At 37.9% G+C, this 12,879-nt stretch overlaps 1 pseudogene across 1 annotated transcript; it reads right to left on the reverse strand.

Moving 5' to 3' along the window:
* Positions 1 to 270: 270 nt before the first annotated feature.
* LOC309649478 (small nuclear ribonucleoprotein Sm D2 pseudogene) lies at positions 271 to 11,808 on the reverse strand (annotated as a pseudogene). The gene has a single exon. The product of its transcript is annotated as a small nuclear ribonucleoprotein Sm D2 pseudogene (transcript).
* Positions 11,809 to 12,879: the final 1,071 nt, after the last annotated feature.

Below are 12,879 nucleotides of genomic sequence, written 5' to 3' on the forward strand. Positions count from 1 at the left end.
ATTTGAGTCTTTTCCCTTTTTCTCTTGATGAGTCTGGCTAATGGTTTATCAATTTTGTTTATCTTCTCAAAGAACCAGCTTTTAGTTTCATTGATTTTTGCTATTGTTTCCTTCATTTCTTTTTCATTTATTTCTGACCTGATCTTTATAATTTCTTTCCTTCTGCTGGCTTTGGGGTTTTTTTTGTTCTTCTTTCTCTAATTGCTTTAGGTGCAAGGTTAGGTTGTTTATTCGAGATGTTTCCTGTTTCTTGAGGTGGGCTTGTATTCAGACATCATTTTTAATGGTTGATTAACTTTCCGTCATGCAGTCTTTCCCCAATTTACTTAACCATGCCCCTGTTTTTGAAGACTGAGGACAAATATTTTTTAAGCTGTATTTGCATTTTGACAGAGGGCTTGTTGGAAAGGAAATAAGGTAATATATGCCCAACATGACCAGAAGAAAAGGGATGTGGGAAAAGATACCAAGAATAGTTTTTCTTCTTCTAATTCTTCATTATTCTGACACTAATATTAATACTAATACCACTAATAACATTTATTGAGTGCCCACTATGTGCCAGAAATGCTGCATTATTTAATCCAGTCATCTCAAAAGACTTGTGAGGTAGCTGTTAATATCCGGTTTTATAGAGAGGAAATGAAGCATAAGAGATGTAAGCATCTTTCAAAATTCAAGTCACTAGTGGTTGAGTCAGGATTTTAATCTAAATCTGACTGCCTACAATGCCCTTTTTCTTTCACAAGGCCAGGTGGCCAGCCCAATCTTGGTCTATCTGAGATTTTCACCTTGGTGTCAAGTAGGATCCCTTGACAACTATAGCAGAGCTAAGATTCTTTGTTAGATTCCAAGAGAACACAGTGCAGTTGCTATCAGAAAAAGGAAACCTTTCTTCAAGAAGGAAATACTGCTCTAGGAATTGAACACAAAGTAAGCCTAGATATTGTTTGATTCCTTAACATCCTAAATTTGATGCAACATGATCAATCCAATTATGGCAATTCTATTTCATTTGCCAACTATTAATTTAGGGATAGGCAGGGAAATTTCTGCTAGGAAGGAATGGAGGGAAAGATCAAATTTGTGTAAATGTTTCTTCAGGCTGAAGAAGGAGAACAAATGAATAATGATCCTTCTTGCTTTTAACTGTTTTGTCTGGGTATGACACCTGGAGCTGCCACAGTCTCCTTGTTAATCCACTGAGGATGAAGGTAGCATGAAGGATATTAATGTGGAGACATGACACAAACTTGAGTCACTAAAGATCTGCCATATTTACCTTTTCCTGGACTTGCCATTATGGAGGATAACGAGTGTCCTTATTGTTCAATCCCATTTTAGGTCAGGTTACCTGTTACTTTCTACTGAAAGCATTCTATCTGACTTCAAGAGGGTGTACAGGGACCTAAGACCCTCAACTCAATCGATCTATCAGTATATTACCCTTATTAAGTATATAATGTTTTGACCATGCTTCCACACCTATCATCTAAAAAGACTCATAACTCACCTCTGATAGTTTTAGGGCAAATATTATTCCATTTAAATAATGGGAAATCAGAAACAAAAAAATTGAGTAACTTGACAAAAAGTAGTTCAAATAAGTGTCTGTATCAGAATTTGAACAAAGATACAATAGCAACAGGACCCATAATCTTCATGGCATATAATAACTCATCTTTGGATGCTTCTTTATGGCAGGCTCAACACTTTCTTGGTCATCATTCCACTTGATCTTTGACACAATCCTCCCACTTGAAAAAAGATTTTTATGTGTTCACTTTTGAGTATACTATAGTCCAAGAGGGGATGCAAGTTTTTTTCAAAGTCATGCATCAAGGTAAGAGACGTAGGCAAGATTCACCCTTGTGGATAAAAGAGATCTGCTATATAGCAAAATAATATTGTTCACAATGCAGCCTTCCTACTTCAGTCTCTCTCATGTAAAGTTAGGGCCATGTGGCTAGTTCTGGGCAATGGGCTGTGAGCAGAATTGGCAAGTGTTATTCTTAGTCCAAGGTAAATAGGAAAGGATGTGAGTCTTTTATGCTTCCTTATCTCTTTCCCTCATTTGCATGGCTGGACGTAAAGAGCACCAAGATTTTGAGGTCACTAGAGGGAAGCAGCCAATGTCCAGCCTGGATCTTTGAGTTGATGTGGATTAGAGTTACAAACCTCAAGTCCTCATAGGACTTAACACGAGTATGAAATTACATCTGATGGGTTAAGTCACTGAAACTTTGGAAGTGTGCATTACTGCAGCACATACATCCTATTCTATTTCAGCTGCTATAAAATTGTCAACGGCTAGCTGGCTTACCCACTACCTAAAAAGAGGTTCGGTTTAACTTTTAAGTACCTAGTAGACCATTTCCGCATATAACACCTTTCTGGTTCTGTTTTAAAGTCCTCAGATACAAAATGCTGGTGCTTTTTAAAGCTCCTTCATTCCTTTGGTTTACGTAGGTGAATAGTTGCTTTATTTATTATACAGTTGGTGGTGGTTATGGAGAATTTTTATTCACTATGCTTGAGATTTATAGAGCTGGGCTGCCCTTTTATTAGGTAATATATTCAGTTTGGCGTTCTTAGGTGCCTAGAGAATTTGGCATAGATATACTTTTATCATAAAAAAATCCTCATAATGATTATTATTAGCATACACTGTTGTTTATCAAGCCTCAGTACAAAAAAAAAAAATCACACGTAGTTTTGAGAAGCTAAGTCTTTTGGTCTTTGAGTAGAACAAAGAATGGCATAAATATTTCTGAGTCTTGGTGAATGTACTGATCAAGAAATGCACGAGCTACTAAAATTACAAACACAGCATTGCTGCTGGCATCCTTTAAGGTTTCCCCACTGTACAATGGATTTAACACACCTGAAGTTCCTCCATTGTACCTCCAGGGCACAGCTACAATTTATATGAATTTTGAAACCATCAAATCCCTACCAACTATTCCTGGGAAGAGAAAAGCTCAGTCTCTCACCCCTAACATTGGTAAGCCTGAAGAAACATTGACAATACCTAACTGACACTGCTTGAATGACAGACAAGAAAAAGAGAGGCCGAGAAATAGGAAATGGTTTTCAAAAGGTCACAAAGCAGTTCAGGCCCAGCCAAAGGGGTTTCTGTGTTTATTGAATAATAAACCTCAGAATAAGGAACTCCTGGGCCACACAAAATGTGTGTCCTTCAACATGAGTCCTTCAACATGAGTCCTGTGGCCATAGTCATCTTGCTCTGCATCTAGGACTTAATAAAATTATAGACCACTAGGCTGGGTGTCATCTCAAGGAATTAACTACTACTACCATCTGTTGAATACCCACTAAGTGCCAGAAACTAAGCTACAGTCCTTTAATTCTCACAAAAATCCCATGAGGTAGGAATCATCATCTTAAGGAGATTCAGAAAAGTTAAGGGATTTATCACTACACCTAATAAGTGACAAGTCAGGTCCATCCCATTTAGTGCTCCTATGTAGCAGTGTTCTCAGGAACAAAGCAGAGAATCCTTATCTCCATTTTACACAAAGGTAGATGTGGCAAAGGAATATTCAACAAATTATTTAAAATATCACATTAAATCAGTCATGGAGCTGGAACCAACTATAAACAAAGTCCCAAGGATCAGAGATTGTTTTTCTCCTACCTAAACCTTCGTTTTCTGTATTGAAGTTAATGTCATATGAAGTTAAGAATGGAATGAATATAGACTGAAAAACATTTTTTTTTCTCTTTTCAAACCTTTGTTTTCCCTAGAAAGCTAAGTGTCTATGTAGCATGTGCATTTCATGCCTCAAAATGTATCTGAGAGTATAGTTTCAGTTTTTGGAAGGAAAGAGAATAGGTAATTTGACACATAACAGCACTCAGCTGATGCTATGTTGTCATCGTGGAAAGAGGACTATAGCCCAAGAGCCAGGCAAGATCCAGACACAAGGACAGATTTAGGAAGATGCTCTGCATCCTCATGCCTCGTGACAAACCTCATGAGCAGGCAAGATCGAGACACAAGGACAGATTCATGAAGATGCTCTGCATCTTCATGCCTTGTGATAAACCTCATGAGCATCTATGAGCATCTCCAGTTCACACAAAAACTTTCCACTTGAAAATTTATTTCAGAGCTTCATTACTTCAGGAATGAGGGTGGCTGCCAAAGGCATGGAATTTAGACAGTTAAGCATCTTAGAAATCAGTGAGCCTGCTACCTCATTTTGCAGATGAGAAAACTGTGGTCCAGAGAGGGGTCGTGGCTTGTCGAAGGCCATGCAGCTAGATTTGTCACAAAGTCTAAACCAAAAGGAAGGTTATTATGAATCTCACATCATAGCCAGTCAAATGCCTGGAAACCTGGATATATAATCTGTAAACAAAGTCATGATGACCTGGAGGTAAAGAAAGCTGAGAAGCAGAAAAAAAAAAGAAGTGTTTGTGATGTTGACTCTAAGCCAAAGGCAAAGGAGGGAAAAGAAATTGCTCTATGTGCAGTTAGCGTTTATTATTCCCTCCACCATAGAAAAGCATAATCCTGGAGCTAAGGGGAGTGAGGGGGGAAAATAATTACACTGACCCTGTCTTAAAGGGACTCATATTCTATTATGGGAGAGTAGACCTTAGTCACAAAGATTGGAAGAGATGCATTTTGAAAGATCAGTGCAGATAAATTGGTTTGGAGAGTCAGAGAAGGAACAGATTTCAGAGATGATCAATCATCTTCAGCTTACTTAACTTGAAGGAAATTTGCTCATAATTTGGAGAATCTCACATTGTTAGAGCTCATACAATGCCTCCAGCTTACGAATCCTTATGAAAATGTATAGAAAGGCTGGTTAAAATAAAAAAGAAATAAAGGTGTTATGCCTTCTCTCCTCCACCTCCCTCCAGCCACATCTACTCAGACTGCCCTCGCATGCTCTCTTTCCTTTTAAGCCTGCCTTGTGTGTTCACCATGACTTAGTTTCTCATTTATTGATGTTTACTGTCTGCTGACCACTGAGGTTACCACTAGATGTACATTCCATCAACTACCAGCCTACATGATAAGCACATCATGCAATTAACTTTGTTTTTAGGTGGGAAATACAGTGTAGAGACATTAAGATTCTTTGCCAAAAAAGTCACACAGCTAGAAAGCACTGGAGCCTGGATTCTAATCCTGAAACCAAAGCTCTAACCATAATGGAAAATAATTAACTGGGCTATAATAAAATTAAAAATATATATTCATAAAAGACATCATTAAGTCTATGTATAGATCTATCCAAACAATAAATATAGATATATCTAAAATAATCATCTATCATCTCTACATCTGTTTACCTAGATGAGGTAGAGAAAGAGAGAGAGAAAGAATTTGTGTCTTAATTTATATTTTTTCCTCCCCATACTGGATACTGGTGATATAAGGACACTATTCTCACAAAGTTCTGCCATATTAGGCAAGTCAATTACCCTTCCTTGGGCTTCAGGAAAAGCAAAAGCTGATTAAACTGAAGAGGCATGTAATGAATGAAATGAAGTATGCAGATGTCAGCTTCAGAACTTTCTGGTTGCAAATTCCAGGTTCAGTATATCACTAGTTTGTAGACTAGCTATATCATCTTTCTGTAACTTACTTTTATCATCTGTAAGATACTTACCTGATTGTGCAGACATTAAAGGAGATTATGTATTTTAAATGCTCAATACAGTGCCTAGCACCAGACAGTCAAAATAGACAATGGTGAGGTTTTCGATGCTTTGCAAACATGAAAATTTCCAGTTATAGAGAGTAAGAATATTATTAGCTTCCACTTGGCTGTGAATTTAAGAAAGAAGAGAGCATCTAAGAGTTTTATAGAAGTAAAAGCCTCAACTACCACCAGTGAAAGAAGAAAACGGGATTTAAAATGTATCAGGAATAATATCCAGTTGCATATGTGCTGGCTGTGCAAATAAACACACATAGGTGAATGAGAAAAAGAAACAAAAAGCAACTGGTTTAAATTTTGTCTTTGATTCTGACTAGCTTGGAAACTTGAAACTGCTTAGAGTGGCTCTCTCTTTCAATGTTGCTTCTTCAGAGAAGGCTTCCTGAACTCCTTAAATAGATTGCAGGCAGACCTCAGAGATATTGTGGGTAGAGTTCCAGACCACTGCAATTAAAGCAGATATCACAATAAAGCAAGTCACAAGAAGTTTTTTGGTTTCCCGTTGAATATAAAAGTTATGTTTACACTGTACACTATCTTGTATATTGTAAGTATGCAATAGCATTATATCTAAAAAAAAAATCTGCATATCTTAATTTAAAATACTTCATTGTTAAAAAATGCTAACCATCATTTTGAGCTTTTGCTGGTGGAGGTTTAGAATATAGCAAGAATTACCAAAATGTGACACAGAGACACAGAGTTTGCAAATGCTGTTGAAAAAATGGTGCTCGTAGACTTGCTTGTCCCAGGGTTGCCACAAACCTTCAATTTGCAAAAAACGCAATATCTGAGAAGTACAATAAAGCGAGGTATGCCTGCAGTCCTCTTGTTATATGGATTTCTAAAACCCCATACTTCTCCTTCATATCATTGGTTTTTTAAGATTCCATGCTTCTCTCTCAGATCATCTGTCATCTTGGTTATCATGTGATCATTTCTATGGGCCTCATTACTTCCTGTCTCCACAGCTAAAAGATAAATCCTATGGAAGCAGGAACATATCACTCTTCTTTCCCACCTGCCCTCACTTTGCCTGTGGCAGGACCTGGCACAAGTAACATAAAATAATAGGAGAATAAACATGAGTGTGCAAGTGAGGGAAGTGAAAGGGGAGAGGAGACAGAAATGTGGTAGAAAGAAGTGATGCTGGGATTTGATGCACATCTTCTATAACCAAGTTCAGAGCTTTTCCCTTTATTGCACCAGACTCCTTCCTCCCCTCCTCTTTCCTTCCATCTTTTTCACTTTCTTTAAAATATAGTTTTAAAGTATAATTATAAATATATATAATTATAAAATATAATTTTAAAATATAATTCAGATCATTATGTGGTTGGATGTTGGACTTGCTTTTCAGAAGGTCTAGGGGAAGCTTTTCTTATCTGTGGACTTGACACTTTCACCAACACTATTAAACACGGACAGTGGAGACGCTGACTTTGGGCACTGCAATTATCAGCTCACTTTTAGTGGAGCCCAAATTAGGCACAACTGGGGAATGAAGGTGATTAGCTTGCCAACAGCTGATGTCAGCCAGCTTGATGAGATTAGCACATCTACAACACTGCATCATGAGTGGGTACAGGTGCCTTTAGCCAACAGCACTCTTTGCCTCTAAATCTGCTTCAGTCATGAGTCATCTTGACCCTCCCCTAGGTTCAGGTGCCAATCTTCTAATTTTTGGTTTCTGGACCAAGCACTCTTTACAGACTATTGAAAATAAAATTACCTTCATCAGTGAGTCTTGCTCAAGGGACATCCTTTTATACCAGCATTTTCTCTGGATCTTGTTATTGACATGGACCAGTCTGGATGGTAGACACCATCCTGGTTCAGCCATTACCCTTGTTATCAGGGGCCCAGATTCTTCTGGAGGCATATATTATTACCTGGGACATGGTTGGAAGGAACCTCAGAGACAAAAGTCATCATCCTTCCTCCCCACTTTTTTTTTTTTTTTTAGAAAAAATACATGACTTTATTATTCCCAGCACAAAGGGCAGGTCTTCGCAAAACGAGGGGGCAAGTTCTGACGGCAGGGAGGAGGCCCCTACTTGTCGGCGATGAGCGGGCTCCGCAGGACCACAGTGGCCGAGTCCCCGTGCAGGAACATTTTTGAGATGTAGCGGTCCTTGTTGACTGGGTTGGACTTCTTCTTGCCCTTGCCACTCTTGGGGACTTCAGTCCACATCTCCTTCACATTCTCCAGCACCATGTTGCAGTGCCTGTCAAAGGCTTTCACACGGCCCAGGAGCTTCTTGTTGCGGCAGTTGATGAGCACTTGGGTGTTGTTCTTGACCGACTGGGTGAGCACGGGGAGTGGCCCTGTGTTAAACTCCTCCTCCTCCCGCTTCTGCAGCTCCTCCGGTGTCATCTCACTCTGGGGCTTGTTGAGGAGGCTCATGTTGGCGGTGGTGGCCGCGCTCTCAAGTCACTACCGTCTCCTCCGTGTTGCTTCGGCCTTCCGCAGAGAGCCCTCCCCACTTTTTAATAAATGATTGAACTAAGGCCCAGAGAGCAGAAGTAATTTGACTAAGGCTTCACATTATGATACATTGTGACAGTTAGATTTAGATCCAGGTATCCTTGACCTGAGTGCTAAGTACAACTGTGGGGAGATACCAACATTTTTTCTTTCTTTTTTCCTTCCGTCCTTTCTCTCTCTCTCTATTGCTTTTGTTTTTGTTTTGTTTCATTTTAATACATTGTAGGTACTGGGACAAACCCAAGTAGCAAGGCTGTTTCCATGGCCAAATATCCAGGCCTTCATTATGCATTCCACTGACTCTCCTCCTACCTCTCACTCTTCCATTAAGTCAACAGGAAAGAGAAGAGGCTGCTTCTTCCCTCTTCCTATTTTTACCACCAGATTTAAGCTCGGAGTCTGTAAACTACCCACCCCACCATACCCCCACCACACAAACACATGTCTTGATTTAGACTAAGACTTGATATCAACTGAATAGCCCACTAAATACATGTACACACAGGATGGAGCCTGTTTAAATCTTATTACCATTCATTTTAATGTAAATTTAGTGATCACTAAGGGCTGCCTCAAAGGCAATGACTCTGCTCCCCTGGTGCAACTCCCCTCCCCAAACATCTTGGAAAAATAAACAGAAAGAAACAAGATCCACATTTTTCATGTCTGTTAACTTTGCAACATGTGCTAACCAAGTAGGTTACTGTAATGGAAGACTGTTATAATTAAGCCCTTTTCTCCCCATGCCATGCTGGAGTTGAGAGTCTGCTGGGAGCGATAAGAAAGTTCTGTTCTACTGAACGTTTTGATGTTGTCTTTTGAAATTGGCAGCTATAGGGTATAAAACCTTTTTTATTTGGGTTGTGGGAGACTGTAAACCATACAAACAATCACATGTGAACTGGAAATACAATATTAAATGTTGAACAAAGGGTATATTTTCTGCTAATTCCAGTGAAGCTGTATTTTTCTAGTGGAGTCCCATGATTCAAACATATTTAAATTGGAAAAAAAAAAAAAAAAAAAACCTTCAATCTTCCAGTCAGTTATAAAACCATTGTGTGCACAGAAACTTTATAACAGCATGGGAGTTTATAATCCCCCAGCAGGAGGATTAGAAATTTGCAATGAGAGAAGTCCTTAATCTTGCACTTACATAGCTGCACATTTCTTAGATTTAAATTGTACGAATCAAAAAAAATGAAGATCATTTTGTTCTTTTCTAAAGGGTACTCATAGATAAATGATGACTGGTTAGAGCCTATTGAACGTTTGAAACATTTGTAGAGTATAATTTATTCATACCAAATACATCAGAAAAGTAACTCTAGTGTTAAATTACAGCATGAAGAAATTAAAAGGCAGAAGTGAGCCATTGAGTTTAAATGGATGCTCTGAGGTTTGTAGAAAATGTCAAAAGAGTTCAAGTGTTCATAATGTGAAAGTAAATATTTGGGCATACTGTAGGAAGGCTTTATCCTGATGTAAGATAATACAGTTCTTCATGAAATATGTTATAAAGAGAAGACTGTTTAGTCTAGCTCATTTAATTTCCATGTGTTTTATTAATAAACAATTATACCAAAAAGGTATGTTCTTGCTCCCCATCTTCCTCATTCAAGTCTGTCTAGTTCTCCCATAAAGTGCATTCCTGAGTGAGTCAAACCAACTATAATTTTCCTTTTTCTTACTGATTTTTCTTCATTTATCAGAAAATTTGCTGGATCAGTAAAACATCTGTGAGGACATGAGGGTAGGAGACTAATAATGGTACAAGACTAATAATGGTACTTGGTCCATAGGATGTAGAAATAGCTAAGCCCTGTAGTCATCTGGCCATAATGCCTCCCCAACATGTGAGGGGAGATACAGACACAAAGAAGTCAAAGGCAGGCAAAATATTGCTTTACACATGGCTGGCTTTCGCCTTAAACTTGGGAAGCTGAGCTGGGTTATATGGAGAATTCTTTTGCTATGGTTTGATATTTTAAATGGTACTTTTCTTTAAACTTAACTTGCATCTTGGAACTTACCACTTTAGTAAATCTAAAATAACAATATTAAACTACAAAAAGAACCAAAAAATACAAACAAAATAAAACAAAATGAACGCATAGAGCCAAAGAATAGAATAAAAGAGGAGTGTTTAACCCTGAAGGGAATAATGAATATGCCCATAATTCTATCCATGTATTTACCTAATATCCACATTGCCACCTATTAAATGTCCAGGAATCTAAACAGCAGGGTCAGTACAGTTCTTCCTTTTAACTGTTGCAGAATAAAGATAAGCAGGATATATCCAGGGCTTTGAGGGCAATGTTTTCTTAAACAGGACACCAGACGCTCTAACCATATAGGCCAAAAACAAAAGAAAACCTCGTTATCCACCTAGATGGGTGGGTGGAGGCTGAGGGAAGACAAGTATATGTAGTTAAGCATTAATATTTGAGGAATCTGGGTAGCATGTAACCAGTAAGATTTTTTTCTTCAGTAGTTTGAAATGCATATATCTAATCTAACAAATGACTTATTTACAGTATATAAAGAATGCCTACAAATCAATAAGAAAAAAGCAAAGAATATTTTTAAATGTCAAAACATATGAACGGATACTCAAATTCACTAGTAATCAAAGAAGCAAAGTTAAAACAACAGTGTAATAACACAACACACCCAAAACGATAGGAAAGAAAAAGGTAGAGGGAGAGTGGGAGAGAGGTGAAGGGAGGGAGAGAAAGAAGCAAGGAAGGAAGAAAAGAAGGAAAGAGGATGAAAAATGAATAGATAATAGCAAGTATTGACACAGATTTGGATTAACCAGGAATGTAATATGGTACAATCACTTTGAAAAACTGCTTGGCTGAACTTCTCATACCTTATTACCCTGAAATTCTACCATAAGCAATTTGACCCTTATGTACTATAAGAATACCCACGTGTTTACCAAAATACATGTACAAAATATATATTTGCAAAAATGTTCACAGCAACACTACTTTTAATAGTAAAAAGCTGAAAATAATCTAAATGTCCATCTTCAATACAGTAGATAAATAAATTATGCTGTATCCACATAATGGTTAAAAATATGTATTTTTTAAAATATTTATTTATTTATTTGGCTGCACCAGGTCTTTAGTTGTGGCACGCAGAATCTTTAGTTGTGGTATGCAGGATCTTTTCTTTTTCTTTCTTTTTTTTTTTTTTCTTAGCTGTGGCACGCAGGCTCTTAGTTGTGGCATGAGGGATCTAGTTCCCTGACCAGGGATCGAACCCAGGCCCCCTGCATTGGGAGCATGGAGTCTTAACCACTGGACCACCAGGGAAGTCCCTGTATCACACTATATTTAACTTCAGCTACACAACACAAGATGAATGAATCTTACAAAGATTGAGCAAAAGTGGTTTAAGCACTAAAGAGTAGTTACAATATGATGCCATTTATATAAAGTTCAAAAATAAGCAAAACTAATCTATTTGAAGTCCCAGTAGGGGTTAATATTGATCTTGGACAGGGAGGATATCAATTGAAAGGAGGTAAAAAAGAGACATTTGTGGAGAGAGGATGCTGAAAATTTTGTTTCTTGATCTTGATAATGAGCCGGTTGTGCATATTTTATAAAAATTCACTGACCTCTATGATTAGTGCAATTTTCTGCATTATATACTTATATTTCATTGAAATATACCTTAAAAATAGAATTAAAGATTGTTACAAAGGCCCTTTTCACCCAGAAAAGTATTTCTTGAATTTAGCTGTTTGATGGATTATTTTAGAAGAGGAAAAATATTTCTATTTAAAATAAAGATCCAAGAACTCACTCTGTCCAGAAAACCAGTGTGAATAATATTTAGTCCAAGAATATAATATTCTAAGTGTATTAAACCCATTTTCAGGGGATTCCCTGGTGGTCCAGTGGTTAGGATTTGGCACTTCCATTGCCATGGGCCCAAATTCGATCCCTGGTCGGGGAATTAAGACCCCACAAGCCGCACGTCGCAGCCAAAAAACAAACAAACAACCACCTGTTTTCAACTGCTGTAACCACAACAAATGAGAAATTTTATCATTCTAAATTGTAAAATGAATTCCTTAGATTACTAATTTTTTTTTTTTTAATCTTGTGAGTCTCATGGTCCCCAGTTTGAGAAGCACTAAATGTTGCAGTCAGGACAGACTAGGATCTTTCCTTGTTTTCCTATGGAAACTAAAAAAACTCAAGATGTTAAAATAACAAGTTTTATTTCTCATTCAGAACTCAGGTTCATCACAGGTCACCTGACTCTGCTCTATATCCTATTCTAGGACCTGGGTCATTAGAGGAGCCACCAGTGCTGCTGGTTGCTTTGGCAGAGGAAAAGAGAGTGTGTGGTGGATCACTTACCACTTTTTAATGTTTTCCTCTGAAGAAATGATACCCATCAGTACTGCTCACATTTCACTCTCCAAAACAACTCAAATAGCCATACCTACCACCAGCGAGGGAGGAACCTACAATAGTACCCTTTGCCTGGAAGAAAACTGCAGTTGTTGGAGGAACTGCACTGAGTTTTCAATTAGTTCTCACATCTATAAATATAATCTGAGTACTTTAACAGTGATGTGATCAAATGACACCAGGAACACATCCCAGACACATGTAGGTCAACTGCAATCACTTACTACTAAGGTCCCAGTGCTTGGCA

Source organism: Balaenoptera physalus, assembly GCF_965194825.1.
Source record: "Balaenoptera physalus genome assembly, chromosome: 19".
In the NCBI taxonomy this organism is placed as follows: domain Eukaryota; kingdom Metazoa; phylum Chordata; class Mammalia; order Artiodactyla; family Balaenopteridae; genus Balaenoptera; species Balaenoptera physalus.